The sequence below is a fragment of the Ornithodoros turicata genome, chromosome 4 (assembly GCF_037126465.1).
Source record: "Ornithodoros turicata isolate Travis chromosome 4, ASM3712646v1, whole genome shotgun sequence".
NCBI classification, from domain to species: domain Eukaryota; kingdom Metazoa; phylum Arthropoda; class Arachnida; order Ixodida; family Argasidae; genus Ornithodoros; species Ornithodoros turicata.
The window spans coordinates 24,626,659-24,642,443 of record NC_088204.1 but is presented as its reverse complement, the minus strand read 5'-3'; the positions used below and the strand labels follow the sequence as shown (position 1 = coordinate 24,642,443).

At 46.7% G+C, this 15,785-nt stretch overlaps 1 non-coding gene and 1 pseudogene across 1 annotated transcript; both read right to left on the bottom strand.

Moving 5' to 3' along the window:
* Positions 1–4,300: 4,300 nt before the first annotated feature.
* LOC135393581 (U1 spliceosomal RNA) lies at positions 4,301–4,464 on the bottom strand. Its single transcript, XR_010422681.1, has one exon. It is a non-coding gene; the product is annotated as a U1 spliceosomal RNA (small nuclear RNA).
* A 4,562-nt stretch (positions 4,465–9,026) lies between these two features.
* LOC135393605 (U1 spliceosomal RNA) lies at positions 9,027–9,160 on the bottom strand (annotated as a pseudogene).
* Positions 9,161–15,785: the final 6,625 nt, after the last annotated feature.

The following is a 15,785-nucleotide window of genomic DNA, read 5'->3' as shown; positions in this document are numbered from 1 at the left end:
TATCTAAACAACTTGTACCCTACCACCAAGTTGCTGGCATCCTTAGCCGGGTTAGCTAGGCTGACATGCTACCAATTAGGCAGTTTATATGTTTTTGCACAGATTAGCTCGTTCAGTGTAACAGCAAAGGTGCTGCTATCCTAAGAGGCGATAAGTCATAAATTTACAATATCCCTGCATGTGTAGCTGTCAGCATTTGTCGACCATAGATCGAATATGTTTTAGGAACAGCTCTGGGAACGCTGTCACCGATGGCTTTAACAGAGTGAGATCCATAATATATAGCTTGTCTATCAGCAGTGGCAAGGGCACAGGCAGTTATTTTTCACAACAATGCTTCAGCTTAATATTTAGAGTGACCATGTCTGTGAGACATGTGAGACACTTCAATGGATCACCACAAACCAGTCACTGTGCCTGCTCTTTTATGTTAGATGATACAATGGTCACTAGATGTGTTTGTGATTGCATTATGCCCTGTGTCCTTTGCTGTGTGCTCGTGTCTCCTGTATTGAATGTTAGGCATGGCCAGTTTAGAATCACATTTCAAACAGCCTGTATAATTATTATATCTATGACATTATATTTAAGGTCTGACTTTGATGGGTTAAACTCATCTGCCACTTTATTATTCTCCAAAATCAGTTGAGGACCAGTTTAGGTTTAACACAATTCTTGTCGTAACTCCAAACATATCACATCTACTATTTAGTGCCAATGTGAATGCATATGTGTTATGCAAAATTGTTATAGTGAGAAAATAAATTATGCAAGGCACATTTATTATCACAAGATCTGGCGTTTGTGACTATAACTTGCGACAAGTGTATATTTGACCTCTTACTCCTTTACCTGAGATCAAGTTCTTCAGAAAAAAAAAATGAAGAAGAAGGAAAAAAAGAAACCAGTAACACCCAAATGCACCAGCAGTACCTGATGTCATCCTGATTTACAAATTGGGAACTCGAAACATGGTACCTCCACATTTTTCTTCTGTTACCTAACCCAAAAAAGCCAGATCCAAGTACAGTTAGTTCAAATATAGCCTGTATAGCACCCATGTCTACTGTTGAGTGCACTGTACAGTATGTTTTGGCGTACTCAGCAGCAACAGCATGTCTGCCGACTGTCGATTGAAACGGCTTAATTTTGCTCCACTGATTTTAATAAACAGATATTGTTTGCTGCAACAAAGTTATGTGTACTTCTCTCATTCACCTACACGCATCCCTCTACCTTGTTCAGTCGTTATCCTGCTTCATCACGTCAGATTTCATATCGCGCATCGAGCTACGATCTCTTTGCCACGTACCCGTCAGCATGCTCAATTCATTTTTCTTTCTTTCTTTAAACTCACGTGTACAAAGATGTTAACTTGATACATCTGTTAATAGTTCAATTGCATGATGCGCAGCTAGCACAATCATCCATCTGCAACGTAACTCACTTGACTAACTAACGTAACTACTTGAAACGAATTCACAAAAACGAACACAGGTCACTGATGAAAGATGAAAGTCACTGAAAAGGTTAACCAGCTGCTCACGATAAAACCATAAAACCGCTAAATGACACGCAAAGGCAAACACCACAAGACTACTCCAACGAGTCCGACGACGTAAAGAAGGCTTGAAGCGACGAAAGCCACAACACCTATTCCACAAAACTCTGCAGCGAACTGGAGATCAAAAACTTCAAAAGACGTCTTGTCCTCAGTACAATACACCACCGATTTCGCGTGATCTTCGCCTTCGCACAGTTTGTTTACAGTTGACATTCACATTTAGCTTGGCTCGGATCGGTTGGATGTCTTGGATTAAATGAGTAATCCACTGCGATCCAACCAATTATCCAACTTTGAGCACAATGTGACCAGACACGTTATACTTTGCGCCGAATATGGCAGGAAGAAATTTCTGTGCTAATAACCATGGGACGTCTGATGGCAGCCGCCGGCGTTTGACGCGGGGAATAGGGCGAAATGCATGGGAAAATGGCGACTTACGCCCACCTGACACAACGGGTAACTTGACGCGACCACGGCCGGCTCAGCAACACGTCATCCTGACGTGTTGCCGAGCCGAGGAATCCCGCCAGGAGCATGCGCCGTAGGATCCCGCGTATGCGTTCATCGGGAGTGGAAATCTCCATGACAGCAGCTTTCGCGCGATCGGCAGATTTCGGCAGTGGTGGCAGCCACAGCGCGAGCTCGCGGCATTACTTGCCATTGTGCAACACCGTTGACGTAACGGGGAACCGAAGTGCGGTCCGTACAGTTACACCATCGGCAGCATGATCGGCAGGGAAATATGCGCGGGAGAGGAGGAACGCGGAAGAGACATTTCCAGCGCGCGCTCCTCGCAGAGTGGAGCGATTTCGTCCGGAAAAATTTGTGGCATATTAGTTTCTCTGCGGGAAGAACAGTTTTCATCGAAAAAAAGTATGGGGGTTCGGGAAATTTCATAGTCCCTTTAAGGCTTCGGTTCCACTCTTCTCTCGCATGTCGTAGTTCTACATTTGGTTTGCAGGGGCGCCACCGCCTCGTGACTCGGCCTCGAAGACCCTCGCGCCGGTTCTCCTAAAGGTCCTTCTGCTAATCACTTATCTCTTTTTTACTTGTATAATGAAGGTCGCTCGCAGCAAAAGGGGACTTACAGCGGACTCGCGTTTACGTGACATCCAGGCTTCCTGGAGAGAATGTATGGCTAGCTGGACATTCGGATAGGTGAAACTCTGAGGCTTTGCAAACTGAAATTCGTTTGCACTGTCCCTGTTCAGATGTCACGTGATCTAGATTAGCGATGCCCGCAACGGTGTCGACTGTTATTTGTACAGTGTTAAAGGGGAGAGCACGCAAGTGCATTACACGGGGTCGAAATCAAGGGGTGCCATACCTGGTGATGATGATGATGAGTTTTTATCGACGCATGAGCGAAGCGATACCCGGTGACCTACGTGAAAAATGTTTGCCATTACAAGAGGTTTATGAAGCAGTTTCTTGCAGCCACTTTGAACCCCTTTGTACGTAGATGGTTCGCAAGTGGGAATTGTTTCATAAACCATTTGGAACTGCAGGCATTTTTCACCTGGGGTCTCAGGATGACAACAGTTTTCGCACAGATTTGAGCTGGAAGAAAGGGAACATATTCGGCTGAAGACGAAATCCTCCACTGCAAGAAACAGCGACAAAAAGGAAACATAAATAGGGAGGAATACTGCACCTATACGTGTAAAAGAGACGATATACTTATGTAATAGAGCGACGAACGGTAGGAATACCGAAAGAAAAAAAGAAAACGAAATGCCGGGTAAGTGAAGGTACACTCATAGACACGCGGACAGTATACTTGGTTTACTTGACTTACAAACACAGTTTTTGAATTCTTCCGTCCTTTTTGTTCCTCGTGTAGCCGAGCTAGTAAAAAGCCATCATGACAAATGCTTGTGCATCGTTATTAGCAGAATGAAAATTCATATTGCTGAAACCCCTGGGATATGCATGTAAATATGCAGCAAAACACGTAGACTCATGTTGTTAAATTTGTAGCATCAGGTTTGAAACAGATCGGTTTTCGTGTGACTGCGACATCTTCTGAAGATACTTTACCCTCAGTGCGAATAATAAATTGCCAAATAGAACACGTTATCAATTCGTATACATCAGGTTCTGCTTCCAACACCTGTTCCTGATCCGTCCCAATGAACTCTACCTCGCATACCGTCTCTACCGCATACCTCGCGATGAAATCATCTCGTTTATGTTGATGTTAGAAAAAAACATATATATAAAAGGGCTACGGAAATATGCTTCTCAACGTACACCCCTGCTGAAGAAAACATGACACGCGTGAAACAGAAAAAAATATTCAGTATGCATATGCGCAAATACGTAACAGGTGACAATAGTCGTTTGTACGAATTGAAACGAGCTTCAAGAAGAAAGTTCCGCGTGAGATGTACTTAGATTTTGCAAGTAGAACCATCCATTCATTTGCAATAACGGGGCTTTTTTTTTTGGAAGGGGGGGGGGAGCAAATGTCTGGGATCCGCTCCTGAAAGGTCTAAATATCTCCTTAGGGGATCAAGACGAACCTGTAGTCAGCCCATTTTGTGCCTTCCATGCTACGTGTATACTTTATCATGCTGTTCGTTGTGACGTTCGTTGGCGGTGACGCAACCGGGCGCAACGGCGAAGGGTCTCTGCCCTCAGGATACTTCCGTTGCTGCTGGAGCAATTGGACAACTGAAGACCTTCCAGCCCCATAGTAATCCATATTCTGCTTTTTAAGTTCGACAGAAACGGGGGCGAGCGCGTACGCAAGCCCCCACTACCAAAAATTGCATGTCCCAGCTACCCCGATTTGGGGAAGTGGCGGGTTTCAACCAAAACGCAGTGCAATGTCTTGGCCTCCACCCGGGGAGCCTGCCACACTGATCACAGGCTTCCCGACACCAGGTAAGTATGCCCAGGCTTGCATCGCGAGTTGCCCCCAAGGGATCGCAGTATGCAAAGTGAGAGGTGTTTGCTGTTGCGACAGGGGGAAATCCACGTAGTTTCAATGCCGCTCTCTTCATTATTGCTACGTGCCAGGACGACACTTGTTGTAGTTAATCTGTTTCTTATTTAAATTTGTGAATTTTCAGTAGCGTAATGCTGTAACGGTCATTACGACAGCCTCGAAGGTAGACGTCAGCCCATCAAGAAATATTAGAGCTGTCTCGATTGGGCTGCAGGGCCGGCAAAAGGGGGTGGGCAGCCGGGAATGACGGCCCGGGGCCTAAGCCCCTTCAGCACGACGGAGACATATGAGAAGGGGTCCCAGGCAGGACTCATCCCCGGGACCCGTAATTTCTCTCACCAGCCCATGCTGGGCTGTACTCTGTGAATTAGTGCAAGCGCTGCAACCTCCCGCATTAGATTCAGCGGAACTGCGAACCTTTGCTCTACACTCGACCATTTGTTTGGGAAAAGTGCCATGGGAGTTCAGCACGAGTTCACAAATAATGCTTGGCCGTACTGTGTGAACTATAGTGCAGGCGGTGCGAGTTCCCGTATTCGATTCAACGGATGTGTAAACTTTTGCACTACACTCGACCATTCGATTGGGAAAACTGCAGTGGGAGTGCAGCACGAGTTCACAAAAAAAAAAAAAAAAAAGCTGGGCTGTATCGTACGATTTGGCTCTATACTCTGTGAACTAGTGCAAGCAGTGCAGCTCCCGCATTCGATTCAACGGAAGCGCAAACCTTTGCACTACAACAACATCAACAATTATATTATGACGATGAAGTGGGGAGGTTTTGAAACGGCGTTTGATGAAATGGGCAGACACCATTATACAGCATAGTGTGGATATAACCAGGGCGCGGACAATTGCTAACCAGATAATTGCTCACCAAAAACTGCCGAGGCCGGACAATGGCTCACCACAGAGCCATTGAAGCCGGACAATTTCTCACCGCTTTTCCAGTTATATGGTAATTTTATTTCTCGTTTTTTATGTGATGCGATTTTATTTTTCATTTATGACGCCCTTATACTTTTTATGTTAGCTGAACTTCTTTTTTAGCTTTCTTAGGTTGCTCCAAATAGATATAGGAATTCCACCAGTGAAGAGGGCGAGGCGAGAGGTTGCCCACTTGCAGGCACGCCTGAAGCGTCTTTGTCAGGACTATACCTGCGTCACCAGGATCTTCGAAGGCACATAGAAGCTGTGGGGAGATGCATCTGCTTCCGAAGCCAGAACGACGATGAAAATAAATACTACGTGGTTCCAAAAGTACGCTTGTCTTTGGGAGCAGAGCTACGCTTTGTCGTCCACGAAGAAGGTCAAGAACTTGCAAGGAAGCAGACGAGCTGGTGATGATGGACATCCATAATTAAAATGGAGAGACCGAGGGACAAGTCGTATTGTGACCGTGTTGTTTATGTGTTCCTTAGTCTCTGGGTTTTAATTATGGATGTAAGAACTCGACGTTTGCGGGAAGCGTTCAACCCAGGGGGATGAAACTCGCGAGTTCACTTGCGGACTAAAGTGAGGCGCTGCGAGCTTTTCGCGTCATCAGACGTCATGAAACGTCAGAATTTTTACGTCGAAGCGCGAGTTCTCAACCGTCACGAGCCCATTGGCTCCTGAGGCCGCTCCCCCGGTATGCGAGCGCTCATTGGTTGGTTTGAAATTATGAACTTTCCTTGGCGCGCTCAAGGTTGCGACGCCGTGTCGGCGGTACCGGAGCAACTCGCCGGAAAGTTTCGAAATGTGTTGGGTGCAGCAGGGACGCAAGCAAAGCATCTATGCCGGTACCGCTTTGGATGGTTTTTAGTGTCCTTCCCTAACATGTTCTCGATATCGACTCTGAAAAACTCGGTGCCTCATGGATACTTCCGCAAGTCAATTGAGTGGTAGATAAGTGGAAGGCATGCAGGTCTGCTTCGCTTGCTCGGTGCGACAACGATTCAAGAAGGATGAATACTGCGTTTTTCCGCTACTCACTCGATGACAGGTAAGTCAGTTCCTATTCCATTTTGCCGCTTAGCATAACATAGCGCCGCACCTGTGGCATATACGCAGCATTTTGGCAGGTAGAATTTTTGGTTTTCACGTTTCTGATCCCTATCTTTCTTGTTCAGGTATAAGCACTCAACCCATATCTGCTTCAGAATAGCATCTGCATGGATACAGTAGAATGGATAAGACACTCAGAGTGGTTGGAGCTACATCTTTCGGCATAGCAGCTTCACAATTTCCTTTGTGACGGGTCAACCAGACTCCTACACAAGCAGCAAAGGGATATGGACATGTTCTCTCTCATGCCGGATCTCTGAATGTGTGTGCCTGTGCAGCCAACATACTGTTGTTCTACTGTGAAATCTTCCACGTGAGACATCAGCAATCAGTGAATGCAAAGTTGCTTCGGCATTTCATTCGAACTTCAGAAACAATGTTCATGTTCATATCATGTTTGTGTTCTGCACAGCTGCAGCAGACTTCATATTTGTGTTTTGGAAATACCTATCCCGGAAAATAAAGCACTTTGTGCAACAGAAACAGCCAACGCTTCCGCATTTGATTTATTTCACTCGACGTGAACGGAGATCCACAACCACCCAGAACTGCACAGAACCGCCAAAGCGGGGGAGAGGACAGATGGGAAAGGGTAAGCCTCGCCAGCGTCACAGGTCACCCAGGGAGACAAAAAAAAAAAAAAAAAAAGCAAAGCAAAAAGCTACTCAACCGACGTCCAACGATTGGCCCAACGCTTGAGGTCACGTGAGTTTTTCCCAACAATAGAATTATACTACACGTTCATTCCCCTGGTTCAACCTTAGAAGGCTAAAAAAGAAGCTTAGCCAACGTAAAAAAGTCATGTATGAGCGCCTTATACGCGAAATAAAATCACATCACAAAGAATTAAGAAATAACAACAATAACTACTACTTTATTGTGCGATTATCTTAATAATATATTTCATAACAAATTGCGAAGAGGATGAGGAACCACCTGACCCCATCTGCCCCCGTTCGTGGTTCAACAGCGCTCGAGCTCGTCGATAGCTGCTCCGTCGTGTTGGGTTAAACACTTGTTGGAGTCATCCTTGGTTGTCAAATTGTTTTCCAAATTGTCGGATTGTCATCCTTGTCGTTGCCAAATCCCGAGTGGGCGTCAAACTCTTCCGAGACTAGAACTTCTCGCAGCCTTGTTATCCTGTAGGCTCCTCAAGGCTACTCCAGAGTACGTCAGCAGTTTTTAACATCCCCCACTCTCAATGCCACGCCTGGACCGATTCCATGATTGTTCTGCCATGGATTCGGACAACGCCTGCACGTCTCCTACCATTTGTGAGCAATCGCCTTGCAGAGATCCAGCGTTATGCATCATTCCCTCTGTAGCCTTCATTCTGTAACCGGTAACCGCCAGGATGACTGGCAAAGACCTATGCGTCGTAGAAGTGGTCTAAAAGGATGCTCCCCCCCCCCCCGCATCGGCTGGTATACATTAATGCGGGGTCCTCGAAAGGCAACGTCAAGCAAGAGGTTCGTTCTAGTCAAACTCTTCAATTACTCTGCCAGCAACACCTTCGTAGAAAACTTGAATGAATAGAACATGTCCATGACCGTCATGGGATACGGACATTAAGAAGCTGCAGAACAACTGGTTCGCGGGCGATGACGTCTTCGATTTGCATCTAGCCAGTGACGATGAAATTCCCACAACCTGTACGGGAAGTGCTAGAAGGTGTAGAGCAGGTTGGTTAAAACTTGACATGATCGAACGCACAGATATCCGTGTCCGTCTATGTTTTCTGTATGTTCCATCATGTTAAAATGTTCGGGAAGTGTTATAGATTGTGTCTTCGTCAGGGGTACAGAAAAGCTAGTGGTGGCCAATCAGCTACTTCAGTTTCCACAGGCCTCCGCTGTCCGTCGTCGGAGAATGCCAACGATGGCGTCATAAATGCTATTGCATTTCAATGATAATCTGCACAGCGATTTCTGCACATTTTTTCCCTTTCCCGCGCTCCTAGGAGGGAAGCGCCGTGAATGGCGACTGGAGATCACGTGGTTTCGCTGCCGTCCATTTTCCCCAGACTATTGCGCCAACGGCACATTCTGGGGTTTGGCAAAAAAAAAAGAAAAAAAAAGAACGCTCTTTTGGAAACGTTGCATTACTTCGAGTTTGCACACGGCTCACAGAAAGGAAACTTGACAAGATGGGCGTATCATGCCCAGAGCGGTAACGCAACCGGGCGCAACGGCGAAGGGTCGTCTGCCCTCAGGGTACTTACGTTGTTGCTGGAGCAATTAGACAACTGAAGACCTTGTACCACCAACTGTAGGATGGGACAAGCGTTAGCTTGCCCACATCACGCTTCAAAAATAGATCACAAAACAGCAACCGCCTGAGATCCCTCAGAAGCCTTCATTGGGATCGCAAGCGCCACCTGTGGCACGCGAGGGCTCATGGGAACTTACCTTCCAGCCCCATGCAAGTAATCCATATTCTGCTTTTTAAGAAATACAGAAACGGGGGCGAGCGCGTACGCAAGCCCCCACTACCAAAAATTGCACGTCCCAGCTACCCCGATTTGGGGAAGTGGCGGGTTTCAACCAAAACGCAGTGCAATGTTTTGGCCTCCGCCCGGGGAGCTTGCCATGTATTGGCACCGGAGCGGAAGACCAGCCACAGAGCCACGGAGCTGTTCAGAAAAATTTTATTAACAAGTATTCTATTTACATCACCTGAAGGTGGCACTCTTTAACACACAAAACCGAAACCCCCAAAACAAGAAAAAAAAAACATTCTATCTATGTACATTCTATCTATGTAGTCACACACAAAATTGTCCCACTACAGTTTTGTTTTTTGTGATAGCTCCTAAGAATCATGATTAAAACCCTATGACGAAAAGGAAATGAGTGGCATAAACAAGTTTATCCTGGTTGAAATGGGAAACGGCCAGCTTTCCTACAGTAACAGGGTTCCTTTTGTAGCACTCGTAATTTCCCTCCTCTGACTTGCACTAGAGGCTGCCACTCCCACTCTTTCCCAAAGTGTATTTCATCCATAACTCGGAAGCGGTTATGTAAAAATTGCTTAAAGTGCTGGGTGACAATATTCACTATGTAGCTGGTAGATGCAAAACGGCGATTTTGCCTGGTGTCACGACATCGCACTTGCCATAGAACTTCCTCGGTTAGCGCGGTAAGAAGCACTCTTGGTCTCTTTCTTGGTGTGGTCCAATCCCGAGAACAAAAACCAGCAGGGAGCTGAAGATTATAGGTGTTGGACATCCGTGACCACGTTGCACGAGCCACTGAGCACTCTCGAAACACATGTTGCACAGTTTCCGTACTCAGGCAATGAACACATTCATCTGTATGTGTGATGCCAAACCGTGTGAGTCGATCTCGTGTGGGTAGGACTTCCCAAGCCGGCTTCCACCTTAAGTCTTGTACTTTTCCTGGCAACCACGATGCTGACACTGCCCTCCAGTTATGTTGCCGCCGTTCTTCTTCTATCGCTTCCTCATTGGAAATTCTTTCTCCTAGCTCTGTAGCTGTCGTTTTGAAAATGTCTATATTCGGGTCCAGGGTTTTTATTTTCTTGTAATGTTGTACAAGCAAAGCGTAGTGTTGGGTCGGTGTCTCTGTCTTGCTGGACTTCTTCCATGTTTCAGCTTGGAGGACAAACCTCCCCAACGGTCCCAGCAAATGTCGTGCTAAAGCTGCAGGTGGTCCCTCAGTCTCGAGAGTTTGGAGCAGGCTTTTTAGTGCCAACGTACGAGCGTTGGTACCTAAGTGTGGGAGACCTTTTCCTCCTGACTTCGGGGAACAATGTAGGAAACGCCGTGCTACTAGCTCTGTAGAGTAATCCCAGAAGAAACCGAAGACCAGAGAGTGAAAAGTTCTCACTATGTTGTTAGACGGCACGCATACCCGTGCCAAATGCCAGCATTTTGAAAAAACAGCCGTTTTTACGAAATAGGCTTTTTCGTTGAACGAGAAAGAATTTTTTTTTGTTTCTTGGATACATTCTCTAATGTGACGAAGCTTGTCCAACCAGTTTTCTTTTGCCAAGCCATCTCTGTTGAAGATGATGCCCAATATCGTTATCGTCTCACACCTCTGTATGGGAAGTTCTCTTGCATCAAAGTTTCCAACTGAGAGTAACTTGCACTTCCTCATATTTAGTTCTGCACCTGTGAAACTGGCGAAAAGCTCAAAAAGGTGAAGAACCGCAAGCACTGAGTCTGCACCTAACACGAAGATGGTGATGTCGTCTGCGTATACCGCGGTCTTCCACACTATTTGGCCCGGGACCGGTAGTCCTCGCACAGATACAGAGTTATTTAGCATTCTAATGTATGGGTCGAGGGCAATCACAAAAAGAAGGGGGGACAGGGGACAACCTTGTCGTGCCCCTCTCCTTATGTTGAAGGTTCCTCCGTTGTGTGTTCCAAAAAGAAGTGCTGCTCGTTGACTTGTGTATGCTGTTTGGATGCATTATACGAAACTCGATGGAAAATTGTACATCTGAAGTAGGTCGAAAAGATAGGTATGTGTTACCTTATCGAACGCTTGTTTCTGATCTAAGGAGAGGACTGCTCCTCTTCCTGTTCGATCTTTGGAGAAAGGTAGCAAATCTCGCACTCCCGACAAAGTGGTGTATATGCTTCTGCCTTCTACGCTGCACGTCTGGGCAAGACTTTCCGTAACCTGCTCGTTAACAGTCCCATGATGATGTTGGAACAGTCCCATGATAATTTTATAGTCACTGTTGAGAAGAGATATTGGCCTCCAGGTCGACGGGTCTTCTATGACTGAGTTTCTTTTCGGAATGTATACAACATAGCTGGTGTTGAAGTGTTCTTCCCAAGCATTTTTCTCAAACATGTCCTGAAACATTGTGGTGAGAAAGATTCGTAGTTTTGGCCAGAGTACCTTGAAGAAAAGGTTTGGCAGACCGTCCGGCCCTGGGGACGATCCTGACCGCATGTTTTTGATCACCAGCTCCAGTTCCTCATCGTTTATCGGGCTTTCAAGCGCTTCTTTACTTTCTTGCGAAAGGTGAGGTAGTAAGTCTGCTACATAGTCTGGAATATTTGTTACTGACTTTGCTGAAAATTGCTCCTCTGCATGTCGGAGGAAGCCTTCTTGATCTGCCTGTGTTATATCCCGTACTGCGTTTGCGTAATGGTGACTTGTCGGGCCCTGCCACCTTGTATGGCTAAAGTATCGGAGCATTCCGCGCCACCTACATGTTGCGATCTGGCATATTCGAGCTTGGCTGTCATTGTGGATGTTCGGAGCACTTCGAAGTATTGTGCCTTCAGCTGCCTCAAAGCCGCCTGTGCTAAAGCACATTGAATGCCTCCTCGTCGGACTATTCGAATTTTCATTGCGATGTCACGTAGCTCTTTTGTGCGTTGTTTTGCCTTAGCCTTCCCAGGCTCGATGAAAAGCTCTTGCAAATCATCTTTTATGCTTTTCCAATTCGTTAACGACGGAGGTGTTCCTATAAGGCGTTCAGTTAAAAAGTCATTTACTGTGGTCACTACTTCCTGGTCACATAACAAAGCGTGCGAGAGCCTCCATGGTTTCCTTTCCGAGGCCCTTCCACTTGGTATATTAAAGGTTGTTACAACGGCTCTGTGGTCAGATACATACGTCCCAGTGATCGAGGTCTCGAAGGCTTCACAGTCTCGCGCACAACTTGCTACCTCTTCAGTTGCATATATACGGTCTAACCGAGAACTGCTGGTTCCACGAGACCACGTGCTCACAAAGCTATTGCCTTTGATTTTCCGCCAGATGTCTTTCAATGTAAATTGATCAATGATGCGAACTAGCTCTCGACTGTTCCAAATCGGGCAGCCTTGACCTTGCCCCGCAACGTCTAAAGTGCTATCTGTCACGCAGTTGAAATCACCTGCCAAAATGAAATCTTGGTGATCTAGCACAAAACCATCGAGATCCGCAAAGAAAGCATTGGTATGTGCTGACTGAGCTGGAGCATAAATGTTCAAAATTCGCAACTTTCTCCTGGCACATCTGATATCTACAGCGATAATCCGGCCGTCAGTATCAGGAACAGCAAATGCTTGAGACTGGAGAGACCTGGTTAAGATGACAACTGCTACGCCCGTACACCGACTGGACGCCAAACTAAAGAAACAATTCACTCTAAAACGTTCCTTAAAAGTCTCTACCTGATGCACACCGAAAAAGTTTGTCTCCTGTAAAAGCACGATGTCTAGACGCACACTCCGTGCAAAACCCATCACTTCAGTTTTGTTTTCCAAGGTTGCTAAAACCTTGAACATTCAGCGTTCCGATTCGTAAAAACATTCCAATGAAGGAGAGTAAAGGCACACTACACATACCCATATACAGTTCAAGATTAATCACTTTGCATGTCTTGTGAACTATCTGACGACACACTAGACAAGTCTTCACTTAAGACATTATCATAGATCACCACAATCTTTTTTGCTGCATGTGTCACTTCGATGTCTTGGGTTGAATCTGATGATGTTGATGTATGCTGTCACTTGTTCACCTGTCCTGCGTCTGGACTGAACTTTGCTGCTGTTGATGCGGGATTTCTAGGCGCTGTGGGTGCGGGAATTGCGGAAATGTGTCGTCTTGCCATTGGAGTTGATTGCGCTTTGGCTATCGGCGTTATTTGTACTTCGTTGTTTTGGTTCGCGTCAGAGTCGTCTTTGTCGGGAGATTCTGTTGACGAAGTCTCTGTGGTGTCTGATATTTCATGCTCTTTAGTTGTATGTTGCTTTGTGTTTTGTAGCATCGTGGACTGATGCTGTGGCCTCTAAAGAGTCTGGCATCTCATCCATGTCTTCCAAAGAAAGCTCCTGCGCACAACTTGTGCCATTTCCTGTCACACGGCTTTCTTCTTGTTCCGGTAAAGGAAGCCGCGGAAATGCCTCCTCCGTTACTTCTATCCTGTGTTGTTCATCCGAAGTTGGGCCATCCCGTTCCTCGTCTCACATTTCTTCCATCGTGGCTGGTTGTCTGACAACATCCGACAGAAGCCGTCTCTTGCGGAAACAATCCGCCGACGCGTGTCTTCCGCCACAGCGTTTGCACGCCAATGCGCACTCTGATGTTTCATGGCCGTATGTAGAACAGCGATTGCAAAAGGGTACTGTGCACCCTGCACGCATATGACCTTCACGTTTGCATCGGCTACACACCCTGCGAATGCCGAAGTAGTCGCAGGTAACTCTGTGACCTAGCACTCTCAGAAAGTTTGGGACTGGGTGTTTGACCTCCATTTCTATTTCCACTAGGCGGTTTCCATTTCGCACTGTAGGCCGGTCTCCTGAGAAACCCCTCCGCGTCTGTTTGGGAGTTCCTAGAACGACAGAAACCTATTCTGTCCTGGCAGAGGCACGCGAAACTCCAGCAGGCGTCCTACGAGACGTGGAAACACTCCGGATATATGCGCGGTACCTCACACAGCATCCTTACCATCATCTTCGGCTCATTGATATTGACTGTCCGGACTCCAGCATTGGTATTGCTGTTGACCGCCTGAAAGTGCACCTCCCCACCACGCCATCAGTGCTTTCCTATGCCCCGCCGATGTGGACTCTTCGCAGGCCTCCTGTATGTGATCACATTCCTGGTCTTCTGAAGAAAAACTCTGTACCTCCCGTTGTTGCTCACCAACTTACACTGGAGCACCTTAACTCAGCGTACTCTCAACGACTCCCTGTGTACACTGACGGATCAGTGTCTCAAGGCGGATCTACTGCAGCACTTTTATATGCCAAATGAAAACCTTGAAGTGGCGCACAAGCTCCCCTACGAAACATCATCTACAGAGTCCGAGCTCTTCGCCATACTGACCGCGTTGAATCACATAGCGGTATCACCGCCTGGCGCTTGGGTTGTGTTCACGGACAGTAAGGTGGCGCTAGAAGTTCTAGCAAATTATTGTTCCAGAACAATCGGCGGCCTAGACATCATGATAGTCGCAATATACAACCGACTTCTATCCTTTGGTCATAGCCTGTGTTTCCAATGGGTACCCAGTCACACCGGCCTGCACGGAAACACCCGCGCAGACGCCTTAGCACGTCGGGCACATGGGGACGGCACCTCCAATAACTGTCTCCTACCACTTTCAGCCTCATCGTGTCGGTTACAGACACAGCGACTCCGTTATAACGGCACTCGGCAGTTTCAAGAGGACGCTGTCCGACTGAACGACCATCTCCGGTCTATCGACCCGTCGATGGATTTCGTTGCCACACACCACTGCTCGCGTCAAGAAACGTCCATTCTACACCGACTACGCCTTAATGCCGCCAGGACACCTCTACTCCTCTGCAAAATGGGTCTTCTCCAGTCGCCCAAATGCCCCACTTGCGCTGTTGTAGCTGATGTGCCACACCTTCTTCTCGACTGTCACAGATTCGACACCCCTCGAGCCACGTTGAGACGACGCCTACTCGAGCTGCGGTGCACGGACTTTTCTCTGGCCACTCTGCTCGGCCCAGTACGAGATCACACACAGCGGTCTGTGACCAAAGCAGTTCTGACTTTCTTGAGAGATTCAGGTCTGATGAACAGCCTGTGAACTCAGTCGTGAAATCTCATTCTTCTTCTGTGATTCATCTCATCATTCCTTCACCGTTTGTTAGTCATCTTTTTTTTGTCATCTTTGTCATTAATCTACCTCATCCTTCTTTGATCATCTGTTAGTTTTTCGTTATTTCCAAATTATTTTTCTTTACTTCTTATTTTCTTAATTTTCTTCCTTTAATTCTTTCTTATTCCTTCCTATTTCTTTCTTTCTTTAATTCTTATCTTTTCTTTTTATTTATTTCTTATTATTTCTTATTTCTGGAATAGCAAGCCGACGTCCCGTTTGGCTGACCTTTCCCCGTTTTTTTTTTCCTTTTCGTCTAATAAATATATCCCCCCCCTTACTCGATTTTCTTCACTTTTCCATGAGGTGCCAGCGCCCTCATTAAATACTCATCAGGTATAAAGACAGGTAGGTGCATGCATGTTACCCGTGTGACTTGAGCCCCCAACGACTCCAGAGTGGAAGGTACTCCGGCTATAGTGATGACACCTTGAGAAAGTAGTTTCTCCATGGCGTCGAGACGAGGAACTGAGATTTGGAACTCTGTTCCAACCACGTGTTGAACGCTAAAAACGCCTTCTACACTCACCACTTCAGCCACACCATCGATGACGTCTACCAGGGAGGCGTCCTGTGGGGCGTTGACGGTGCAGACCAGTGCCTTCG